This window comes from Macaca mulatta, chromosome 4, assembly GCF_049350105.2.
Source record: "Macaca mulatta isolate MMU2019108-1 chromosome 4, T2T-MMU8v2.0, whole genome shotgun sequence".
Lineage (NCBI taxonomy): Eukaryota > Metazoa > Chordata > Mammalia > Primates > Cercopithecidae > Macaca > Macaca mulatta.
Genome location: NC_133409.1, coordinates 138,220,613 through 138,245,806, shown reverse-complemented (window position 1 = coordinate 138,245,806; position 25,194 = coordinate 138,220,613). Strand labels below are relative to the sequence as shown.

The 25,194-nt window shown below is 52.9% G+C and overlaps 1 long non-coding RNA gene across 1 annotated transcript in view; it reads left to right on the top strand.

Annotated features, from left to right (window-relative positions):
• Positions 1-2,051: 2,051 nt before the first annotated feature.
• LOC144340350 (uncharacterized) overlaps positions 2,052-25,194 on the top strand; it is an 81,905-nt gene continuing 58,762 nt past the window's right edge. Inside the window, exon 1 of the long non-coding RNA XR_013416369.1 lies at positions 2,052-2,180. This is a non-coding gene — a long non-coding RNA (uncharacterized LOC144340350). The remainder of the gene's footprint in view (positions 2,181-25,194) is intronic.

Genomic DNA, 25,194 nt, shown 5'->3' with positions numbered 1-25,194 from the left:
AGTTCTGTGTCCATATCACCAGGGTCCAGACATGGTGCTGGCAGTTCTACTTATCAATAATGTCAGTGCTTGTCTAGCACTCTCTCTCTGCCCTGTACTGATCTAGACATCTTGCATTTGTCAACTCAAAGGTTATCTCATAATCCTAGGAGACTGGTGCTAGCATTACTCCATTTTACAGAAGAGAAAACAGAGGCACAGAGAACTGAAACTGTCACAGAGCTGACAGGTAGGAGAGCTGGGATCTAAACTCATGTGGCCTGGCTCCCAGAGTCCTTGGTCTGAACCATTACCCTACTATATTGCTTTTCCAGAGTGGCTCTGTTTTTCTCACTAAAATCTGAACTTCTGACTCCTACTCATCTTCTTGTAGATCGCTTCTGTTGGAACACAGGATCTAGGAGAAAAAAATGGAAGTCCTAGAGAAAATCTACAGCCTCTCCTGAAAATACGAGTCCAACTTAAAGTATAGAGGCAAGGCCGAAGGACGTCTCCAGAGGACCAACTTTAAGGAGTGGTGGGAGCATCAGCCAGGAGCCAGGAGAGCTAGGTTTGGGTTTCGGTTCTGCCATTTGTAAACCAGCCTCTCCAGGTTTCAGTTTTGTCCATTTATAAATGAGCATGTCAGTTCCATGGTCCTGGCATTGGAGTGAGGTCTATAAAAGCCCTTGAGCCAGCTGCCCTATGTGCCTCTCATGGCATTACTAAGGGTCACTCCTGTACCAGGGTCTCATATCTGCCTCCAGGGCACAGGCAGGTGACCTGAGAGGGACCAGGTTACTTTAATTTATCATAAAGAACCTGCCAATGCTCTTGTGTTAGAATACCAGTCCTCTCCCCACAGTTTCGCAGAGACTTGCCCAGGAGAGCAGGAGCGGTGCGGCAAATACCCAGATCTGGGAACCGGCTCTCTATCAGAAATTTATTTTGTAAATTGCATCCTATATTCTAAGTCATGAGGTCAGATTACTGGCTATTTAAAAAGATCTGTGGCAAATCCCTTTGTAAAGTGGGGAGAGAGAGTTCTCTGAGGGCGTCTTTGTAGAAATCTAAGTTTGTTTAAAGGGAAACAAGACTTATCCTGGGCTCCCATTTTACAGAGCAGGAAACGAAGGTTCGGAGGGTCCATGTGCTTCTCTCAGGACCCAGGCTGGGATAGAATCTTAGCAGAGAACAGCCCCACCCGCCGAGAGGAGCTGGGGAGGGAGCAGACTCAGCGTGCCATGGCAGGCCAGGGCAGAGAATGGAAGTAGAGGCCTGTGCTGCCATGTGGGAGAGCTGGCAGGGTGGACCACCCAGTGGAGGGCCAGCCAGGGGTCTAGGTATCTAACAGTCCATCTTGGGTCAGTGGACCTCATTCACTTGGATAAGGCGCACAACTTTATCAAGCACTCATTGCCTACCAGGGTCTGCCAGTGCCCAGTGCAGTGCCTGGCACAGAGTTGGGGCTTATCCAGTCATCACTAGATGATCACCCAGCAGTTCTAGGATCAATTCACCTCCTCAGTGGCTGGCAGACTCACAGTGGGGAAATAAGTCAGGAATGGAAAGCCTTCTGCTTCCATAGACTTTTCTCGATCGCCCTCTATGTGCTTAGGGCAATGCTTGGAGCTGCTAGGGAAAGAGATTCTGGGTAGGGACAGGGTGGGTAGTGGAATAAACAGGAGCTAAAGTCAGCCCTCACCCTGAGGGGTCCCTAATCTGCAGAAGGAGGCAGAGTTGTCTGCATCCACGAGGAAAATTTGGGGACAGAGAGCACAGAGGCTGGAAAGAGCAGAGTGCATAAGAGCTGCAACTCTAGTGTCGTTCATTCTTTAATTCATTTGATCAACAACTAATAACTGAGTGCCTACTATGTACCAGGCACCACTTTAGGGTCTGGGGTTATAGCAATGAATAAAACAGATGTAAAACCTTACCTTCGTGGAGATTGCATTCTGGTAGATCAGGTAACATTCAAATACACTAGTCAGTGGCCATATTTGCTCTGAAGAAATATAAAGCAGGGGAAGGGGGTGGAGCGTAGACAGGAGATAGCAGGCTGCTTTACCCGGGAAGGGCAGGGAAGGCCTTTCTGAAAAGGTGACATTTGAGCAGAGCCCTGATAGAGCCGACAGAGTGGATGTATGGGGAAGAGTTTTCAGGCGGCAGGAGCAGTAAACGCAAAGCCTCTGAGGCAGGTAGGTCTATGCTTGTGTTGAAGGAACAAGGAGCGAAACCAGTATGCTTGGAGCAGAATGAAGGGGCCAGTGGAGGAGCTGAGGTCAGGGAGGTAACAGGGGAGCGTATTGTGTGGTCATAGTACATCCACGAATAAAGTGAGCGGAGGAAAGGTCCTGATCTGACCTACACTTTTTTTTTCTTCTTCTTCTTTTTAGCGACAGAGTCTTGCTCAGTCGCTCAGGCTGGAGTGCAGTGGCGCAATCTCGGCTCACTGCAAGCTCCGCCTCCCGGGTTCACGCCATTCTCCTGCCTCAGCCTCCCGAGTACCTGGACTACAGGCGCCCGCCACTACGCCTGGCTAGTTTTTTTGTATTTTTAGTAGAGACGGGGTTTCACCGTGTTAGCCAGGATGGTCTCGATCTCCTGACCTCATGATCCGCCCATCTCGGCCTTCCAAAGTGCTGGGATTACAAGCGTGAGCCACCGCGCCCGGCCTGACCTACACTTTAACAGGCTCTCTCTGGTTGCTGTGTGAATTCACTGTAGGGAACAAGGCGAGGGTGAACACAGGAGGCCAGCAAGGACACCCTGTAGCAGCCCAGGTGAGAGATGGTGGAGGTTTGGATAGGGTTGTAGCAGGGGTCATGAGAGAAGGACTGGATGGAAAGTCTTCAGCTCCCACCCTGCCACTCTCTAGCTGTGTGCCTTGGGCGAGTTACTTAACTTCTCTGAGCCTCCGTTTTTTCATCTGGAAAACAAGGTTGGTAATAATCCTTACCTGGTGGTATTTTTACCATGCTTACCTGAGTCATAAGCACAGTGCCTGGCACACTTGATGCTCACTCAATGACAGCTCTCAGTAATTTCTGACCCACAGGAACCTATTGTACTGGGACCACATATTCAAAGTGGAATAAACTGAACCCACAAAAACTGAGGAGATCTAAGCTGGTTCAGGGGGACTAGAGGTTTAAAATGTGTTTAAGCCCCCTGATGTCTTGGGGCTCAGTTGGGCGCTGTCCCCACTGCCCACATTCCATGCCCATGCCCCTGGGGAGAGGTGCCCTTTGGCCTTCTGTTTATTTGTTTGCCTTTTACCTGCATTGAAGTTTCATCTGAGAAACCGGCCCCACCAGTCCTGGGCCCAGCACCAGCCCCCCTCATCATGGGTTTCCAACTGCTCCTGTAAAGTCAACAGTGCCCAGGAACAATGAAGAAGGAGGGGACAGCAGGGAGGCCCATAGCCCACTGTGCTCCCTGGCAAGCATGTGACCCTCAGGAATGACTGGCAGAGGTAATGACAGGAAACAAGCCTCAGAGAGGGTGGAGCGCTGAGAAAGAAACCCTAGTCTCAGGCAGGTGCTGGTGGCTGCAGTGCCTGCAGAACTGGCCCTCCTGGTTGTGGACAGGCCATGGCTATTCTAGAGACAAGGGATGGTTCTGGGGCAACTGGGAACATGTGCCTTCCCTGGGGGACATCAACCTAGAAGCTTTAAGTGATAGGCCCAGAAGGGGCTTGGTCCAGCCCTGCTGCATCCCTGCATTGTCTCACTCTTCCATCTATTTAGTTGAAATACTGAGGCCTGTTGTGAGCCAGGGCCTGGGGTTAAAAACGTTTCTCCCACAAAGAGCATTTGTTAGGGAAAGTGAGGCCAGAGAGAGAGAGAGAGAAAATGACTTTCCACCAGTCGGTCGCACAATGAGTTGCTGCAAAGCCTGCCTAGGACTCTTGACTCCCTGTCCAGTGCTCTGACAAGCAAGCGCTCCAAATGCTTCAGACACCACTTGGTGGCCTTGGGGAGCTTGCTCCTTAGTGCATTTATGTCTGCTTGGTTGCCTAGGAGAGGCCTGAGGGCTGTGACCAGCTTAGGGCCACAGGAGTTAGAGAGGAGCTGGGCATGTCTCTAGGCTGGCTAGGCTGCAGGGAGCCCGTGGCCAACCTGGGGGAGGTGCCTCTGGCATGCTCTGTGGCTTCCATCCCTGGGTCAGTTTCACCATCTTTTTCCTGTTAATGGGTTGCCCTACCAACCTGTCAAGGTTTCTGTGGGGAATGAGAACATGCCCTTCTAAGTTCCCTACCGCGGAATCTGCCTTGAGCAGGGCGAGGTCACGTGGTGGCACAAGCAGAGACGGGGCAGTGACGTGAGTCCCAGATGTCCCCAGGGTGTCTGTGCTGGGCTTCCACTTCCAGGCAGGCTGTACCTGTGGGCCTGGGGAAGGGGGTGACTGTGGGGAGACCTACCTTGCCCTTAGGGAGTCTGATGGGGAAAGCTCAATTTCTGCCTATAAGAAATCGCCAGACTCATGAGCCCAAGGGCCTAAGTTGTGAAAATTTCATCCACTAGTCCTGCAGGCCACGGCCAGACCTCACAGAGCTCCAGCAGAGGTTGGTGTGTGAGCTGGGTGCCGGCCTGATCTCTAGCTCAAAGGGAAGGAGGCCTGTGCCTTCTGGCCATGGAGGCTGCCCCTGATTTTGGTCTCCCGGCCCCACTCCTGAGGGCCAGCCGCCCCCTCTGCCCAGGCACCTCTCCTGGTATGAGCAGCCCCTGCCTGTGGCTCCCACCTCTGCCCCCCATGCAGCTATGTATTCATTCAGTAGGGTCTCCCTGCCCTAAGCAGTGATTCTGTCATGGATCAATAACAGACATGGTGGGAACCAGCCATGAGTTCCCCAAGGCTGCTGCCCTCAGGGAGTACACTACTGGACAGGTGTGTGCACAGCCACTGCTCACCCACACAGCGAAGCGGGGCTCCTTCACGGGCTGAGTGTGTGGCCACCACACTCAGAGTTATGATCCAGCTGCAGGAAACCATGTACTGGCTGATGCCACCTGGATGGCCAGTTGTCTGGCTGGGGCAGCCGATACCCCCATCTTTCCAGTACCTGCCCCCCCTGCATGCCTGGGGCCCCAGGTATTCCCCTGAAGACTCTTCTCCCCGTCTGTAGCGTCTGGCACTGCTAACCCAGCCCCGAAGTATGCCCAGTGCTTGCTTCCTATGAGGCCCAGCCTCCCGCGGAGCCTCCGGGTGAGCAGGCGCTGGGGAGGGTGGTGGGAACAGCACCGAAGGTCGGGGCAGGGGCCAGCAGGGCCTGGGAAACCGCGAGGTCCATGGTGGGTCAGGAGAGACTGGCTCCTGTTTGTTGACCCTGAGCTGTGGACACAGGCAAAAGCATCACCTCCCTTTCCTGGTCTCCTCCCTTCCCTGGTCCTCTGTTGTCCCAGGCCTGCCCCCATCCAACTACCCCAGGCTTCCCCACTTCTTGGCCACCTCCCTGTTCCCTGGCCACCCCACTCCGGGCTCACTCCAAGTGGGGCTTACATGTAAAAATAGCCCAGGTTTTTTTTTTTTTTGAGCTTGTTATCGACTATTTTTATCAGATGGTTCAAGCGAAGCATGGCCGAAAAAAGGGAAAATCACACAGCTCTGTTTGCCAAGCTCAATAGAAATAGCACCGGGGTGGGTTATTTTTAACAAGATGAATACCCCTGTCCTCTGAGGTCTCCCCTGGCCCCATCCCAGCCTCCTTTGTCTCTCTGCCTGGACAGCAGATTTTAAAATACGCCCACAGTTGCCAAACCACTAAATGCACCCAAGACAGCGACTGAGGCCGTTGGAGCCAAGGAGGGCTGTGGGGGATATTTTTTTTTTTCCTTTTTCCTTCCCTCCCCTGAAGGAAATCACACTCTTTTGTTTGAAAAACCTTCCAGGTTGGTTTTTGAGGCCTTTTCCTGGTTGTCCCACTCCCACGGGAACAGCAGAGGTTACTCTGAAACATGCGGTGGTTTGGGCAGAGTGACCCCAGAGGCCCGGTGTGGCCCGTGGCAGCCCGTGGTGGCTCCTGTGCCCAGCTGCGGCAGAACAGGAACACAGGAGAAATCTGAGAAGCTGGGCGAGGGGAAATGGGTGGGGAGAGGCCTGCGGAGGAGGGCTGAGCGGTGGAGGCGCCGAGGGGGTCCTTGCTCAGCCGCTGTCCATGCAGGTGGAGTGGCTGGGAGCTGAGGCTTTACTGTGGTTTTCAGGCCAAGCTGTCCTAGCTTGGCCATGACAAAGCCTCAGTTGGCTGAGGGCTCAAGGGTCCTCCGCATTGAAGTTGGCACCGGAAAAAGTCCCAGGGTGTGGAAAACCGCCTACCACTGTGCAGCACCTATCACTGTGAGTACCAGTCCAGGAGTCAGGAGACTTAGGGAACAAGTCACCGCCCCTTTTCAGGCTTTGTGTCCCCCATGGACCAGAAGGGGCCTGGACCAGCCTGGGCTCTCTGGGGTGTGCGGGGTGTGCCTGAGGGTATGTAACCACTTCTGCAGCACTTTTCTTTGTGGTCAGGAAAGGAAAGAAAATAGAAACAAAAGGTAACATTAATTGAGCACTTACTCTTGGGAGGAGGTGTTGAATGAAACACTTTACCTCACATGTGTCGTTTCCCACTTATTTTCACTATAACCCTGTTACTGTCCTTTACTGATGTTCACAGAGCCACTCTCTTCCCTAGTGGTCATATATAAAACCCAGAGAAGGACTGTGATCAGCAGGTCTGGGATCATGAGCCCGTCCTGGGGCCATCTTTCTGGCCAAGGGGACTGGAGGCTGTGATTGGCCATCTCCGATCCCAGGCCTACCCCCATGGCCAGGAGCTGGGACACAGCAGTTGGCAGTCCTGCCAGAACCACAGACGTAGGGGCCTGGGCTGTTCCCACCAGATGCTGCTGGAGACGGGAAGATGCTGGGCAGAGGAACTTGCAGCACCCCCTGCAGGGGGTGGAGCCAGGCACCTTCTCCAGCCACCCCTATCCCGTCTTGTCAGTGACTGACCAGTGGCTATTCTGCTGCAATTCAGGGGAAAGGGAGAGAAAAGTGGGTCATGGTGCAGGGTGGAGAGTGAGTGGAGGTGAAGAGGACCCCAGTGTAACCCCACTTCAGCCATACTGGACCCCAGGCTGGAGCCTCCCTCCCCCCGACCCTGCCTTGTGTCCTGCTCTGACTTGTCTTGGGCCTTTGCACATGCTGCTCTCTCTAGTGACAATGTCACGGACCACCCTCCGCTTCTCATTTGGCAACCCCCAACACATTTTTCAAACCTCATCTCAACAGCCCCTCCTCCAGGGAGCCTTCTTCCCTCCCGACAGGACGGGGACTCTGGACTCCTGGCACATACCTCCACTGGGACTCTTCGGCCTGCGGTGACTGCCTGCCACTCACCTGCCTGGGGGCAGAGGCTGTGTCTAATTGCGTCTGTGCTCCCAGGGCCCAGCACAGTGTACAGTACAGAAAATGTGTGTTGACTGAATAGAAGGGAGAAGAGGTAGAAGAAATAGGGAATAAGAGGGAGAAATGAGGAGCAAAGAGTGAGGAGAAGGAGAAAGAGAGAGAGAAGTACAGGCTGGGGCCAGTGGGGTGCAGGGGCTCAGTGAGGGCCATGCTAGGAAGGGTGCAAGGGGCTGCTTCAGGCTGGGAGTGGGAGCACAGATTCCTCCAGTCCTGGAGGCCCTGGCCCCAGTTACTCTCCTGGGGGCTGGTGTCCTAAGTGGGGAGAGGCCATCTGGCCTGTTTTTCAGCGGCATCTGTAGATGGTCCATTGTGTGCCTGGCACTGTGCTGGGCCCAGGGCTGCTGGTCTCCACCAGCTGCTCTGGCAGCCAGGATCAGAGTGATGGGGAGCAAGACCCTTCCAGGCATCTGCAGCTCTGAGGAAATGATCTGCCCATCTCCGCACAGCAGGCCTCACCCAGCATCTCTGCCCATAGCCTTGGCTGGCACACTTCCCAGGGGACATTGCGTGGCAGGAACACCACTAGAAGCTGTGAAGCCCCGTCAGTCCTGCCCTGCTTGTTTCTCATCCCTGTAGGAAGCTCTGAGAGGAGGAGTGGAACTCCTTGGCTCCTTTTGGGATGCAGCTCCTGGCTCCCACCCAGGCTGGCTCCTCACTTGCCACCCCTACACACACCCCAGCCCCAGGGGAGGATGGGGCAAGGGAGGGGAGGGAGTCAGCCAGCCGGCTGCTGCCTGGTCTGGTAATGAATCGTCCCAAAGTTTGCTGCTCTGGCTGAATAGCTTCCCTTCTGAAAGGGGCTTGTGACAAAGGGGACATTGACATCCTCCACCAGACAAGGAGGGCGGCCAGCATGCACAGGGGAAGGCCCTTTGGGAGACGACAGGAGGCAGCTGCGGGGATCCTGACGCGCTGCCACTGGCTCTGCCGGGTGGGCTTGGCTGGGCCTGCCTCCTTCCTGATTCTGGCATTGAAAGGCCTCAGGACGAGGGTGTCTGAAGTGACAGAAGATCTCCTTGGGAGCCTCTGTGGCCCAGAGTGACCAGCTGAGCTGGGGCAGCGGCCAGGGAGAGGCAGAAGGGGGTCAGGAGTGGAGCAGAGCTGGCTCACACAGGGCACTTGGCTGTTCAGTTGAGAACTTAAAATGTAGCCTGCCTTCATTGGATACTCCTTCTCCTGGGGTCCCGATGGCCAGGATGCTCCTCTGTCCTCCTCCAGACCCTGGCGCAGGTAGACTACATTGCTAGAGGTCAGGGTTTCTATCCTGTATGTCTGGAGGTCCCTGTGGCATCTGGCAAAGTGAGTGGCCTGGGTGGGAGCCTAGTGCTCAATCATGGTTCTGGGTTTGATTATGGTTTTGTTTGTTCAAAAGTTACTGGGAATGGTATTTTTTGTTGATTCAATGTGATATTCATATGGATGTGCATATTTGGCTTTCTCCACCAAAAAATCTGGTTTGGTGGAGCCAGATTAGTTTGTAGCCCCACCTTTAGGCCTGAACTAATTCATGTATTTATTCAGCAGACTTTTTATGAGTGCGGGATGTGCCAAGTAATGGCCAAGGACCTAGAAACCCAAGGGCCGCCCTACTGGGCCACCCTGTGCCCAGTACCCTTGAATTTGAGAGAGTGAGATAGTTGAGACTGGACAAGAAACATCCCTGAGATTGACCTTAACTTGATGAACCCATAAGGACAAACAAACCATGGGTTGGTGAGGTGGCCTGCCTTGAGTCTGCAGCCAGGCCATTTCATGGGACACTCTCCAAATGCCTACCTGATGCCAGGCACAGTGTCTTCTGTGGCTTAGCCCACGAACCCTGCAAGCCACATCATCAGAATGTGTATGTGTGTGTACACATGTGTGTATACACATGTATGTATACATGTATGCGTGTATACGTGTGTATGTGTATGTGTGTTACTCTTGCCTTTTCAGAGGGGATACCAGGTGAGAATCCTGACTCTGCCTCTTATCTGTATGAGGATAACAATAGTATCTCTATGGCAACTGACTCATCCTCCCTGTACCTCAGTTTCTTCATCCATGAAGTGGGGATAAAGGGAGTAACTACTTCATTGGGTTGTTGTGAGGATTAAGTAAGTTAACACTGTAAAACACTTGACATTATTTTGCACATAGTAGGTACCCAATAAATACTCACTATTATTATTATTACTACTGCTACCACTGCTTCTAGTACTATCACCTCAGAAGGTGCCTTATGTTGAGTTCTCCAGAGGCAGACCCTGAGATGAGGACTCATAGCTAAGTGATTTATGAGTTTCTCAGGGAAACTGGAGAGGGATTGGGGGAAGCAAGATGGGAAAGAAAAAGGACAAAAAGGATCTGATTTCAAGTGAAGTTGATAGCTCCAGCCTGGTTCTGTGGGAGGACTCCAGAGTATTAGTTATATCTCAGGGATGTCTCCATCCCAAGCAAGGGAGCTGAGACCTCGCTCTCCTGCATTCCAGTCATTGGCTAAGGGTCACTTTGGAGGATATAACTTCCAAGTACTTCCAGATCTGCAGGCAAAGCAGCTCCTATAGCCTGGGGGCAATTACTCAAGGAAGAATGAACAGAAGGAGAAGCCACAGAAGGTGAGAGAGGGTACCCAGGATGATAGAGAGATCTGGGGGCAGCACCAACAGTATCCCCCATAGAAAGCTACTGAGAGGAATGAATGAGCAAAGCCCCTGCCCCATGCCTGGTACATGGCAGGTGCTTGGTAGTCATAGGTTTTCCTCCTCTAGCCACAGGCTTCTCCTGATCCACGGCCAGGATCACTCTGGGGGTCTGGAAGGCCCAGTCAGGCACAAAGCCTTGTATATTTGCACAGGACAGTACTATGGCTTGAACGTGTCCCCCCAAAGTTCATGTGTGGGAAACTTAATCCCTAATGCAACAGTGCTGGGAGGTGGGGGCTAATGGGAGGTGCTTAGGTCATGAGGGCTCCACCTCATGAAAGGGTTAATGTTGTTACTGTGGGAGTGAGTCCCTTATTGTGGGAGTGGGCTTGTTATAAAAGCAAGTTCAGCTCCCTCTTGCTTTCTCTTGCTTTTGCCCTGTCTTGCCTTTCTTCCTTTTGCCATGGGATGATGCAGTAAGAAGGCCCTCACCAGATGCCAGTGCCATACTCTTGGACTTCCCAGCCTCCAGAACCATGAGCTAATAAATCATTCTTCTTTATAGATTACCCAGTCTCTGGAATCCGTTATAGCAGCACAAACTGACTAAGACAGACAGTGACTCCATCTATGATTTAAGGGACCAGTGAGAAGAGCCAGTTTTCTCAGGCTGCCTGAAGCACAGAGGTAAATAAGTGGCAGTTCCAGCCAGCACAGACTTCCCTGGATCTTCCCAAGGACGCTAGCATCAGGAAAGAGAAGCTGTGACAATGTGACACCCACATACCCCCCAGCCCACCCCTTCTAGATACCCCACACCTGCCATCTCTTCCCTGCCCCCCTGAGTGGCTCTGCCATCCACCCTGCTGTGCAGAGGAAGTACTGCTCTAGGTGAGCCCTGGGTCACCATCATCCAGTGTCAGCCTCTGACCAGGGCCATAAGTAGAGACCCACGGCCTGGCGGCAGCTGCCTGAGTAAGTAGCAAACCCTAGTTATGGCCCCTTAGTGTTCCCCTTGAGGACTTCCTGCCTGGGCATAAGAGAAAATATTGGAGAAAATTGCAGGCCCCACACAATTGGCTTCGGCAAAAAGCATAGACCTCCCTGGAGAGCTTCCCATGACCCAGGGAATTCAAGCAGGGGCAGAAAGGTCACCCATTGGAGGTGATTCTGGAGGGGACCCTATGCTAAGGATAACAAAAATAACATGTTATCCCCTACCATGCATTGAGTCATCGCCATGTGGCCTCTTAATAGGAACCATCTTATTGAACACTCTCAACAAGTCTGTGAGGCCGCTACTTAGGGGTCTTCTTTTCACATGTGAGGACTCAAGCTCAGAGAGCCCAAGTTTCAGGCCCTAAGTCCCACAGTTCCCGTCTGGTTTTCCTGCTCCATCTTTGCCTCCTCAGTCTACTCCTAGCACAGTAGAATGAGCCTGGTGGGACATGGTCTGCCCTCCTTCCAAGCTCTGTAGTGGCTGCTGAGGCAACTGAGAAGCACAGCCACCTTCCCCAGATGCCTTTTATACTCCGGGTAAAAGCCCAAGGCCTCTCACAGGCCCCCACACCTTTGCCCAATCTGGTTTCCCAAGCCCTGATCTTGTCTTTTGCCACCCTCTCCTCACTTAGCCCCACTCCGGCTCCAAGGCTGCCTCTCTGCTGTCTGTAAAACATCCCGCACTCTTTCTCCACATCCTCTCCAGCACCTATTGTTTCCTGACTTTTTAGTGATCGCCACTCTAACTGGCGTGAGATGGTATCTCATTGTGGTGTGGAGAAACAGGAACACTTTTACAGTGTTGGTGAGAGTGTAAACTAGTTCAACCATTGTGGAAGACAGTGTGGCAATTCCTCAAGGATCTAGAACTAGAAATACCATTTGACCCAGCCATCCCATTACTGGGTATATACCCAAAGGATTATAAATCATGCTACTATAGACACATGCACACATATGTTTATTGCGGCACTATTCACAATAGCAAAGATGTGGAACCAATTCAAATGTCTATCCATGATAGACTGGATTAAGAAAATGTGGCACATATACACCATGAAATACTATATAGCCATAAAAAAGGATGAGTTGGCTGGGCGTGGTGGCTCATGCCTGTAATCCCAGCACTTTGGGAGGCCGAAATGGGCAGATCATGAGGTCAGGAGATCGAGACCATCCTGGCTAACACAGTGAAACTCCGTCCGTACTAAAAATACAAAAAAATTAGCCAGGCGTAATGGCGGTCACCCGTAGTCCCAGCTACTCAGGAGGCTGAGGCAGGAGAATGGCATGAACCTGGGAGGCAGAGCTTGCAGTGAGCCAAGATCGCGCCACTGCACTCCAGCCTGGGCAACAGAGCAAGACTCCATCTCAAAAAAAAAAAAAAAAGAGGATGAGTTCACGTCCTTTGTAGGGACATGGATGAAGCTGGAAACCATCATTCTGAGCAAACTATCACAAGGACAGAAAACCAAACGCCCCATGTTCTCATAGGTGGGAATTGAACAATAAGAACACTTGGACACAGGAAGGGGAACATCATACACAGGGGCCTGTCGTGGGCTGCGGGGAGGGGGGAGGGATAGCATTAGGAGAAATACCTAATGTATATGACAAGTTAATGGGTGCAGCACACCAACATGGCACATGTATACATATGTAACAAACCTGTACGTTGTGCACATGCACCCTAGAACTTAAAGTATATATATATAAAAAAAAATCCCACACTTGCTCCTGCCTCCAGGCCCTTGCGTTGGCTGCTGTCTGCCTGGAAGGCTCTTCCCCAGATGCCTGGGTGACTCTGGCCTTACTTGCTTCAGGTCTCTGGCCCAGTGTCACCTCCTGAGCCACTCAGCTGGTTCTTCACTCTCTGTTCTCTTCACTCTGTGTAGCATTTGTGTGTGTGTGTGTGTGTGTGTGTGTGTGCGCGCACGTGCACGTGCACACGTGCTTATATTACTTCATTAAAATGTAAGTCCCACCAGGGCAGCTACTTTGCCTCTTGTGCATTGCTAGATCAGGTCCCAGATCAGCGTGACAGGTTGCTCAATAAATATGCGCTGAATGATTGAGCAGTGCCAAGACTTGAGCTCCAAAGCGCCAATCAGCAGGCATCCTGGGGCTGGGGGAGGGTGACTGGCAAGGCCCTGCAGAGCCCTGGGATCTGCGGCTCTGTGCACACTTGCTTTTTCTCACAGCCTGAGGGAACTGAGAAGCACAGCCACCTTCAGGAGAGTTTGGCCCCAGGCACCTCCCTCATGTGCCCCAGTTCAGCTCAGCCAGGCCATGAGAAGGCCGCCTCGGGCTCTCTGTGCAGCCTCTTTCTTTGGGGGGCTTCATCCTTGGCTGGCTCACTCTCACTTCCCTCTTCTTGACTTTGAAGCCTGGGGGAAGCAACTTCCTTTTTCTCTTGGCCTGAGTTTCAAGTCCAAAGGAACTTCGCAGATTCTGGCTGTTTCCCCAAACAGCCTACTGGATCCTGTGAACACTTGTTCACTCAGATGATACTTAATGAGCATCTACTATGTGCCAGGCACACAGAGAACAGGAAGAGGGATGCAATTTCCAGCTCTCCATGTCACCACCAGTCCAACCTGGCCCGAGAGGCCTTACAACAGACAAGTAAAGCCAGAGGCACTTGGAGTCTGAGGCAGGGCCTCTGCCTCCCTTCCACTCGCTCATCCTCCTTCTGAGAATGTGGGATTGGGAAAGGGAGAAATTTCCTCTCTTCCCTAAATTGCCTCTTGCAGAAGAGAGACAATTTCTGGGGCCAACAGAGTCGAGAGCCAGCCTCGGGGTGGCGGGAGCGTGAGTTGGGCGTTTGGTTTGAGGGAGACCTGCCAGGCCACATCTCTTTCCTCAAACCCAGTTCTGAGAAAGCCTCCCTGCCCTGCCTGCCCCAGATGCTGACCTCCCTTCTTCCCTGCCATGCCTGGTGCCTGCCCAGGGCCCCTCCTCTGGAAATGCCTGGGGGCTGTGGCAGGGGTCTGTTTTTCCCCATCCAACCCATGTCTCCCCAGGGTTGCGATGGACCACCTGTACTTGTGCTCTCAGAACCACACGCTGTCACCTGCCCCCATCTCATGTATATATAGGCTTCCTCGTTCCAAGAACCCAGAGACATTAGACAGTTGTCCAGGTTTCTCCACGTCTTTGTTGGCCACTGGCAGCGCATCCTGGAAGGAGAAGAGAAATGAAGGCTTTTACCAGGCCAGCAAATCAGCGCTCACGAGTGTCCTGAGGAGGACTCTGAGGGAGGGGCAGCTACCAGGAACAGGTAAACACACAAAGTCACAAGTCTGGTGGGGTCTGCACAGCAGGAGGGGTCATCTGACCCTGGTCATATCTCAAAAAGGCATCAATAGTTGACCATGAACTTCCTCTCTGGCCCAAATCCTGGAAGGGCCCCTGAGTGGGTGGCAGCAGGTGGGACACGCAGGTCTCATTTCCCTTGGATTCTGTGCATCCTCCTTGACAGCCCTTGGGACTCCTGCCCCCACTCGCTTCACTCCTTATTGCAGAACCGAAGGGGCCCAGAACAGAGGTCTCACTTTGGAGGGTCTGAGCTGGCCATGTAGCAGGTGAGTCTTGAGGGGGCCTCCTGGGACCCCTTGCTCCTCTGGACTCTCCTGTGAGGGGATAAGATCCAAGTTCCACGTGGCAGCCTTGCCCAAGAATTTTCAGAGCCCCAGCCCCATCTGGTGGGCCTTCAGCATATGCACTTTGAGCTGCTATTGTATTTTCCTTGGATGTTGGGGCTCCCCCACACCAAGATGACCTCAAGGGCAGGACCTAGTGAGACTGACCTGTGTCCCCCAGTCCCAGGAGAGGGAGGCACACTCAGCAGCCAGGGCCTGGGTTCAAATCCTACCTCTACCACTGTCTAACTGTGTGACCTCAGTCATGTGACTTTGCCCCTCTGTGCCCCGATTTCCTTCTCTGTAAAATGGGCAGAATTGTAGGCCCATTTCATAGAACTGTGGTGAATTTAACTGGGAGGATTCATGTAAAGCACTTATAACCGTGCCAGGCACCTAATACGTGCTCAATAAATATCACCTGTTGTATTCCTGTCACCCGCCTCAGCATTCCTTCCTGAGCTAGGAAGGATTCTGGGATTGGGGATTGGGATTGGGGATTGGGGCTTGGGGCCAGCTGGGCTTTCTCCTGAAGATGGCCTGATCCTTTAGGAGACACGGGAGGAGAAGGGGGCCCTCGAGTTGCCTCCAGGCCCCTGGGGGTTGTGGCCAGTCTGGAAAGCCCCAACTCACCACACTGTTTGGATTGGGTTTCTATTCCCAACACCGGTGAGAGACCTGCTATTTATGGGCCCCCCATCCCACCCCCTGGGCGGCCAGACAGTGTGTGGGCTGGGGACCACATGGCTGGCAGCCCGCTACCCCCACCCCATGTGGGTGCTGTGACCCGGGCACGTTTCACACGTTGGTTATCCCGCCGGTTCAGCAGTGGCTTTCCCAGCTCTGCCTGGCCTCCCCAGGGAGGAGCAGAGATGGGGGGACAGGAGGGGTTGCCTGCCTCTTCATCTTGCACTCTGGCTTCTAACAGAGTGTCTTCATGGATGGTTGGGTTCCTGGGGGCAGCAGGGGTGACACAGGCCACGCCTTTCCATTTTCACTCTTACGATGACACATTTGTCATGTGGCGTCTCGTGTGGTTAAAACCGTGGAGCCAGACTGCCTGGGTTCGAGTTCCACTCCAGTTTCTCATTACGTGTGACCTTGAGCAGGTACCCAAACCTCTTTGTGCCTCAGTTTCCTCAACTTAAGACAGAGCTAGTACTAGTACCTCCCTCATAGGGTCATCATGAGGTTAAAAGAATAGATACAGGTGAGCGCTTAGCCCCAAGCTGAGCCATAGAAAACACACGGACTCTGCAGGACAGTCTTCTCCCTGCAGGCTCTGATGCAAGGTGGCAACTGTGGCATTCTTTACACGGTTCCTGTTCTCTGACCAGGCAGGACTGCTGTCCCCACTGTGCAGGTGGAGAAACTGAGCCCTAATGGGAGTAAGTGGCCTCTCTGAGGTTGCACAGCTGGTAATGGTAGAACCCAGGCCCTCTGATCATTAGCTGCTTGAGTCCTCTCCCACCCCCCTCACCAAATAGGTAAGGGACACCCCTGGCCATCCCAGCAATGGAGGTGAGGACCTCACAGGTGTTTGTCCAGCTGGAGCCAGGCTGAACCCAGACCCTGGGCCTGCCTGCCCTCTGGCCAGCACTTCCAGTCAACCCATTCGGGACAGAGGCTATTTTTAGTGTGTGGTGTTTGCCCTGTGGCAGGGGATATTTGTGGAGGGTAAGGCCATTGGTGTCCCTTGGCTTCCAACTGGAAACTTCTCTTGGACATGCCACAGATTGGCTGAGAGCATGAGGCTTTGGAGAGGCTTTTTTCTTCCTTACAAGATGTGGCCATTTCTCCTTCCCATCTGCCCTCTTGCCAAGCCCACAGCTTCTGTTCCTGGCTCCTCGCCACCAAGATGGTGACAGCCTTCCCAGGTCTGGTGGGATGAGCAAATTGGGCAAAGTGTGGTTTCCTGGCCCTGGCCCGGCATCTTCCCTCTGCTAATAAACCTGTGGCTAACCATCCGTGGCCTTGTGCTCCGTGGTTAGAGCACCATGCCAATGAGGCCAAGGTCAGGATCCGCCCCAGCCGGGGTGGATCAGAGGTGCGCTCTGTCCCATGGCCTCAGCCTGCAGATGTGGGCTGTGCAGCCTGGGCTGGGGGTGGTGGTGGTCAGGCCTGGGGAAGGCTGTGAGCCTGTGGAGCGTGGACCCCCTCCCCTGAGGGGGTTCTCTCCCTGGTCCATCGGCCTGATCCTTGGTCCTTCCCTACGTGAAGGCTGGCTTCCCCCGTGTGTGGGTGGGAAACCACTGGAGACAAGAAAGTGCCAGACGGGCAGGCACAGGGGCACTCAGTCAGACTTCTACACCGCCAGGAGAAGCCTCTGGAGGGGCAACAGAGTGTGATGGTGAAGAGGACAGCCTGTGGGGTTCAAATCCCTGACAGGATACTCAGTAGCAGTGTAGTTTCAAAACTACTCTGTACCAGTGTCCCTATCTGTAAAATGGAGATGATTCAAGGGCCCCTTGTGAAGTTGAAGTAAGCTAAGCCTGGGAGCACGTGGAAGAGGAGTTGCTAGACAATGGTAAGCTCTTGTTATCACTGTAGTATCTCCAACTCCTGACCTCAAGAGATTTGCCCGCTTCCGCCTCCCACAGTGCTGGGATTACAGGCATCAGCCACCGTGCCCGGCCCCGTTGCAGTATCTCAATCCCAACACCAGTTGCATGGACCCTGTGTCCCTTGTACCGATTTCTAGCTCTACATGGTCCCCTCCCACTGTTCCCACTCCTTATAGACATCTTCCCTCATACTAAGTCAAACCTTCACTGGCCCCAAGGCTCTTGTGCAGTTGAAGCCTGGGTCACATGGAGGGTCCCCACCTTGCCCTACAGAGAGGCCAGGTGCTGGGGGTGGCCAGGCTGCAGGCGGGTCCTTGCCCCTACTCCTGCCAGAAAGATGCCCAGTGTTCTTGGCACAGGCGGGCACAGGGCAGGTGCCCTGCTCTGCTCCTGTGGCTTTTGCCCAGGAGGGCGCGGCTGCTGAGCTTAGGTCTAAAAATAAGGTATCTGGGAGGAACGGCTTTAATTTGCACTTTACCTATTGGTGTTTACTTTGCTATTTCCAATACGGTAATTTCATTCTGCAGGGTGCCTGGCTGGGGGGCACCTGAGGCGTGCGGTTACCTGACCGCACTGGGAGTGACTCCTGTGTCCCTGTGCTGCTCTGACAGAGAAGCCCCAGGGACAGATGGTCTTTGGAGTTCACAGGTGTGGGCATGGCATCCAGGGGCAGGGATGGGCATCGAGACCCCGCCATGCCCAGACTCACCATCCCCCCTTCTTCATTCAAACCCTCGCCCTGATGGCAGAGCAAGGATCTCCTTCTGCCGCATGTCCCTGCCTGCTGCTTGTCCCCACGTCTCTCTCTGCCCGTGGCCAGAGGGCTCCGTCTCTGCTGAGATGCCTCCCTCTCACCGCCAGCGGTGAAGAAACTCTGTCTAGGTCTCCTTGTTGGCCATACAGCTACTTACACTACAGCGGCGATGGCTTCCACCCTCCCACCACCAGTTGCTTGCTATGTTTTAGTTTTACATTTTGTCTTTTCTTTGAGATGTGGGCTCACAGAAGCAGGGCGATGTCTGTCTGTCTTTCAGACTGGGAGTCCCTGAAAGCGGGGCTGTGTTCCCCTCTCAGACTGGGGTTCCCTCAGGACAGGCTGCATCTCCCACCTCAGATTAGGGGCTCCCCGAAGGAGAGAATATGCTTCTCTCTCAAATTAGGGATCTGTAAGGTATGGCACTATGTGGCCTTTGGCCTCAGGCCTAGCTAAGGGCAGGGCCTCAAAATCTCTTGTTGTTTGTGTCTCTGCTGCCATCACCCCGTCTCTGCTTCCTGCCATGCCCTGCCCCACATCCCAGGATGGCTTTACACCCTGGTCAGGGCTATGTCTATTAAAGCCACCAAGAGTGCATTTTGTCCTGCTCCTCCCTGGCAAGCAGAAGTGGCTGACAGGACCACATTAGGACTTGGTGTGCCATAAGCATTTTTTGTCGTCACGGACCCCTTTTTCCATTAAAAAAGTAAAAAATTACATTTTACAGTTGTGTTGGGATAAAGGTAAATATATTCACATTACATATGAAAACATTTCTTTTGACTTAGAAGATCATTTCTTCCCTCTGATTTTAAAACAACTCAGAATATTTTGTGGGCTCCTGGGAGTATCATGGGCTGGGGCTGAGCCTGGTGGAGAAGCCGCCCTGATGGCTGGGGCCCAGGCTGGGCCTGACTGGAGGAGTCTGCATTGAGCCTTAGCGTTGCTGGCGGAGATGCCTCCCCCATCCTTTAGCTTTGCTGTTTTTGTTTGTTTGTTTGTTTTGTTTTGTTTTTTGAGACGGAGTCTAGCTCTGTCGCCCAGGCTGGGTGCAGCGGCATGATCTTGGGAGGCTCGCTGCAACCTCTGCCCTTTGGGTTCAAGCGATTCTCCTGCCTCAGCCTCCTGAGTAGCTGGGATTACAGGTGCCCACCACCATGCCCAGCTAATTTTTGTGTTTTTAGTAGAGACGGGCTTTCATCATGTTGGCCAGGCTGGTCTTGAACTCCTGACCTCAGGCGATCCACCCACCTCAGCCTCCCAAAGTGCTGGGATTACCATCCTTTAGCTTTTATAAGCCTCATACTGTCCCCGTGAGTTGGGCAGGGCCAGAATTCTCATCCCATGCCAGCCACTGGCATTACCACTGCTATGGCTATGGCCATGGCTGGGATGGGGACGTCCTCAGCTGCTCCTTTGCCCATACTAGGTGCTGTGTTAGGCACATGGTCACCTTAATCTTATCGAATCCTCACACCAGCCTCTGGGGCAGGCACTGTGCTTATTTCCCATTTCACAGATAAGGAAAACGAGGCTCAGAGGGAAGAAGTGATGGGCTAAAGGCCACCTAGCCAGTCGGCGAGAGGGTGGGAACAGAGGACACAGGGGCCCTGGCTTCAGGAAGTCTAGGTCTTTCCACCCTAGAGACAGTGAAGGGCCAGGCAAGAGGTAGGTGGGGGTCGGTGGAAGAAATTGGTTGTGACGTCTCAGGACACAGTAGCAGTAAGGTGCCTTAGAGAGCTTGCATGGAAGGAACCGGTCTTCCTGCCCTGCCCTCAACCCCCTGGTTTCCAGCCCAGAAGGTTTTCAGGGCTAAGCGAGTGGAAGGGCACAGACTTCACTCCTCGGTGGAGAGGGACACAGGGGTTCCTGACCAAGCTGCCATGGATCCTTCCCTCCTCCAGGTCTGCTAACTCCAGGCGCTCCCCGTCCAGCCACCTTGTCTGGAGGTCGCCTGGCAGTGTAATCTGGGTTGGGAGGCGTGGGGCCTCAGAGCGGGAGGAAAGAACCTCAAGGTGGTGGGGGGAGCTAGCAATGAGAGAGTGGGCTATGAGGAGTCTGGGTCCCACCCCCGGGACTCTGTCAGTGGCAGGGTAGGGGTACCCAGAGCCATGGCGGGAACTGCCCCCTGCCCACCCCCGACAAGAGGCCCGGCTTCCCTGTGTGCACCCAGCTCAGGAAGCCTTCCTTTCTAGTCTCTACATCTGTTCCCTCTTTTTCTATCTCATTCTTCCCTCTTCATTTCTGGCCTGTCTTTTAAGAACTCCATCCCTTTGATGCCTCATCCATCTCCTCTTCACCGTCTTGTCTTTGCCTGTTCCCTTCTCTGCTTCTCTCTGCTCCTCTCATGGCTGGGTTTTTCTCCTGCGTCTCCTCTGTGCGCCTGTGAGTGTCCCCTGTCTGTTCATCCTCTCTCCCTCTGTCCACCTCTTTCTCTTTCTTCGAGCGTTTCTCCATCTCATGCGCTGCCTCTGTCATTTTCTCTCTTTCTTCGTCTTTCTCCGTCTCTCATTATTCTGAGACATAGCAGTGCCTGACCCAGCGGAGACATGTTTCACAGACAAATTATCCAACAAAAGCGAGGAAGAACGTGCTTCAGGTGAGCGTGAGCACGGGCCCTGCTGTGTGCTGTGTGCACATCGTGGGGGGAGTTGGGGGGCGGTAGTAGGAGGCTGGTCAGGTGCACCCGGGTGCCCAGGGCCGGGCGGGAGGGGCTCACAGGAAAGGGCTTTTGTGCAGGCCAGGCTCTGGGTGGCTTTCAAGCAGCACATCTTTCTTCCAAAGCCAAACCTTTGATCCCCAGAGACATCAAAAGAGCCATCTGCATTTGTGTTTCCTTCAGGTAGAGGAGCAGGGGAGGGGTGAGGATGGAAACGGGGAGGGTAGCAGGCATGGCGGAGGGGGTGCTGAGAGGGGCTGTGCCTGGCCTCTTAAGCCTGTATTTCGGGGAAAAGCCCATGTCTGGAACCCACCGCTGCACCTTCTTGGCTGGGGGACTCCTCTGCCGACTAACTGACTAACTGGGCTATCTTCAATATCAAATGAGAGGATGTGTTCTAATGAGAAAGCCCTGTAGAGAGACTTGGAGGGTTTGGTGTGGGTCAGGAGCAGCTCGTGCCCTCTCTAAGTGACCCCATGGGGCTTACTTTAAAAAGCCTTCTGGGCTAGGCGTGGTGGCTTACGGCTGTAATCCCAACACTTTGGGAGGCTGAGGCGGGCAGATCACGAGGTTCAGAGTTCAAGACCAGCCTGGCCAACATAGTGAAACCCTGTCTCTACTAAAAATACAAAAAAATTAGCCGGGCGTGGTGGCAGGCGCCTGTAATTTTAGCTACTCAGGAGGCTGAGGCAGGAGAATCACTTGAACCTGGGAGGCGGAGGTTGCAGTGAGCCGAGATAGTGCCATTGCACTCCAGCCTGGGCAACAATTGTGAAACTCCGTCTCAAAAAAGAAAAGAAAAAAAAAAGCCTCATTTCCTTGTGGTGATTCACCCCTCCAGGAAGCTTCCTCCTAGAGTAGTCAGGGTTCTCTCCCACTACTGAATCTTTTCGGCTCCTATGGGTTCAGTTCTCCCGCCTTGTCGGAATGGGGTGCTGGTCATTTCCATGTCCCCAGCAGACCAGAAGGTGGCTAAGGGAAGGGTCACATCTTTGTTTTCTGGCCCCAGGGCCTGGCCCAGGTGGGGTGAACCAGATGTCCTTGAGCATAATAGTACTCTCCTGTAGTCATGAGGAGCCTCTGATTTCAAACCATTTTAGCAGACACCACAGCATTTGTTCCACGCCCTGCCCGGTGAGGAAGGCAGGGCATAGCTTCACATCCCCATTTTATAGTCAAAGGAACTTCAGTTTCTAAGAGGTCAAGTAACTTGTCCAAGGTCAGTTAGCAAGTGAGACTGGTAAGAAGCCCAGGAGTCTGTCTGTCATTTTCATTTTACAGATGGGGAAATTGAGGCAGAGCATAATGGCAACAGAGGTTATTAGAGACAAGGTCCAGATTAAAGCCTAAGATTCTAGACTCTTTCTTCCAAACCACAGTGGCCGGACTACCGTCCCAGCCTCCACCTGGGGGACAGCTTGCTCTCAGAGAAGGTTCAGACGGGCTATGCTGGGATGGGTGTGGGGGCTCCCAGTCAATTTGCTGAGTTAGAGCTCATGCTATAGGAATTCCAGATGTACCTTCATGGCCCTGCCCAGGAGACAGGCCATTGGTCCTGCTCACAAGTGACGTGAGGCAGAGAGAGGGGCTGGAAGAGGACATTGCTATCTATTTCTCTCCCTGATTTTCATACCCGGCTGAGTGCATGGCTCTGCCTTTGGCTTCCAGGAATGGGGAGCAGCAAAAGGCAAGGACAACAGGCTGGTTCCATGGGAGCTCCCCATAGGCCACCCAGGCCCAGCTTCACCTTTGTTTTAGACAACAAAGTGTCTCATGTGGTCTCAAGACTGACAGCAAGGTGCAGACCTCTGTTCAGGCAACTCAGCTTCCAAGACTCTGAGTTCTGAGTCAGAATCCTCCAGAGTCCTTGATCTGGAGCTTCCACCCAACTCAGCCCCAAGACTTCCAGGATTAGTGTCCCTGCCTGAGTTCTGTGTTTTGTCTATCAAATACACCACGTTTATTAAGCACTGATCTATTTCTCCATTTTATTAATGAGGGATGACTGTTCCTGAGATAATCAGTGTTTCCAGTGTTATTGCACTGAGAAAATGCCAGCTAAGGCCAGATGTTTGACATTTGAGTTAGAGGCTGCGACTGAACGAAAGAAAAGGTAGGGTTTCCAGGTAAATATTTGAAATACGGGAAAGAGGTCAGGGGCTGTCCTTACTATCATCACAGACCTCCGAGGGTTTGGGCCCCCACACGGAGGACACAGAGGAGTCGTGGGACTCTTCTGTGGCACACGTGGGCTCCAGACACACACATTCACATACATGTCCCAGAAGAACCAGAATGCTGGGCCCAGGGGGAAGTGGCTTGTTTGCCAATCCAGTCTCATAGGCTCAGCTTCTCCCTAGGTTCCCGGAATTGTGATTTCTCACCTGAGATTAACTTTTTGCCCTCCTATATGGGTCGTGAGCTGGGGAGGAGACAGGGGCTTCCAACTGAGTCAGGAGATGAGGCCTGTGAACTGAAATAACTGGTCCAAGGCCATACATGACATCCATATATGCTATGGGCAGGTGTATACACTACGTCCAGGAGGGGAACAGAATTGGGCCACAGGGAAGGCACATAAAATTGGGAGAGTCTCTGGAGTAGTGAGTACATTCAGGTTCTTTCTTGTCAGGACAACTCTTTATGCTCTGTAGGAGTGTCAGGGAGCACCAGGCTTCTAGCAGGCAATGGGCTTCAAGTCTTACGTATTTTGCCTTCAACTACACTTATAGGATTTATTTTTGCCTGCAGAGTTACCTCCCTAATGTGCATGCCTTAAGGTTGTACCCCAACAGATGGAGGGGGCTCAAATGCATGGCTGGAACTGAGGGAAGCCTGCCTGAGAGGCAGTGTCAGCCACAGATAATCTTTGAGGTGGATCACGTACTTGGGTAGCAGAATTCACAGCTTCTGGCAGGTTCCCGGGAGGATGGTGGGACTGATATGGTAAAGGTGAGAAAAGCTGGCAAGCCTGGCCTCCAGCCTGGGATGGAGGATATAGCTCATTGATTCAAAAAGTCATCGGAGCTGGTCTTGTCCAGCTCCTTCACTTTACAGAAGTAGAAATTGCAGCTCAGGGTGGAAAGTGACCTGCCCCAAACCCCACAGCTGACAAACGATAGGGCCAAGAGTTGAAAGCACATCTCCAGCCCAGTGCTCCCCATCCTGCCCCCTGCTGATGTCCTAAAGCTACCGCCTGGATCTTCTTCCCTCCTGTGAGTGACAGGAAGGAGAGGGGTCAGGCCAGGACAGAGTGGGGCTGGAAGGACGAGTGTGGGTGAGGAGGAGCCTACTTTGGCCACCTACTTCTTAATGTGTTTCTTCTGCCAGAGTCTCAGTTTCCTTATCTATAAAATGGAACGCTTTCCCCCATGAGCTCCAAGGCTCCAAGATGTACCAGACCAGAACATTCCTTCCTGGCCACCGAGGCCTTTGAGATGGGATAGAGCCAGAGTCAAATAGCGGAAAGCTGTGGCTCCAAGACCAGGAGGCGCCTGGGTCCAGGGGGCGGGGGCAGAAAGCAGCAAAGTTAGTGCTGTGCCCTCCACCCCAGCTATTTTTACCCAAGAACACTGGATTGCAAGAGGTCTGGCTAAAAATACCAGCAGCCCGAGCCTGAGCATCCTCTCCCTAGAGAGGGTGAGTTGGGGCTGTCAAGGAGGGGGTTGTGGGGACAGGGAGTCTGAAGAGCATTTATCCTTCTCCTTTCTGGGAGTGGGGTGCCTGGGAAGGGGATCCCCTTCCTCTAGAGAGCCTGGTAGGGAAGACCGCTCAAGAAGAAGCTTATTTTAGTCATTTTCAGCAATCCTAGCCAGCCCCCGGCCCCCGCCAACACACACTGTTTTTTTTTTTTTTCCCCAAACGTAATCTAAATCTGTCACAATTTTGTGTTCTGTTCTTCTAAACTTATTTTATAAACATTTTTATGTTGCTATGTGGTCTTCATGTTTGTCATTCTTAATGGCTGCATAGTATTCCATCCAAGACTTTTCTATTCCCTGATTGTTGGGCTTTTGATGATTTCCAGTTTGTCATTATTATAAATAAGGCTGTCATGGACATCTTTGTGCATGTGGCTTTTCCCTTCTTATTAATTATTTCTGTAAGATAAGTGCCCAGGTCGGCGGGTGAGGCTGTTTTTATGCTGTTTAATGTGGTTTGCCAAGTTGCTCTCCAAAAGTAAATGAAGGAGGGTTTAATGTGAGGATACATCCACACCGGGAGCCAAGTACACTCAGACTTCAGGGAAATCAGAGCTGAGAGCCAACCAGAGCTCAAACAGCTGCCTCCAGCTCCCATGGGCCTGCTTTGTTTCAGCTTCTCTGCTTTCTCTGCTCCATCTATCTTTCTCTATCTTTATTTATTTTTGACCTAGCAGAGCTATCAGTTCGGAGCATATAACTACTCACATTTTCTGAGGGTTTGCTGTGTCCTAGGCACCATGCCAATTGCTCACATTGATTATCTTAATTTTCACAACTAGCCTCTGGGGTAGGAATTATAACTATCCCCATTTTAC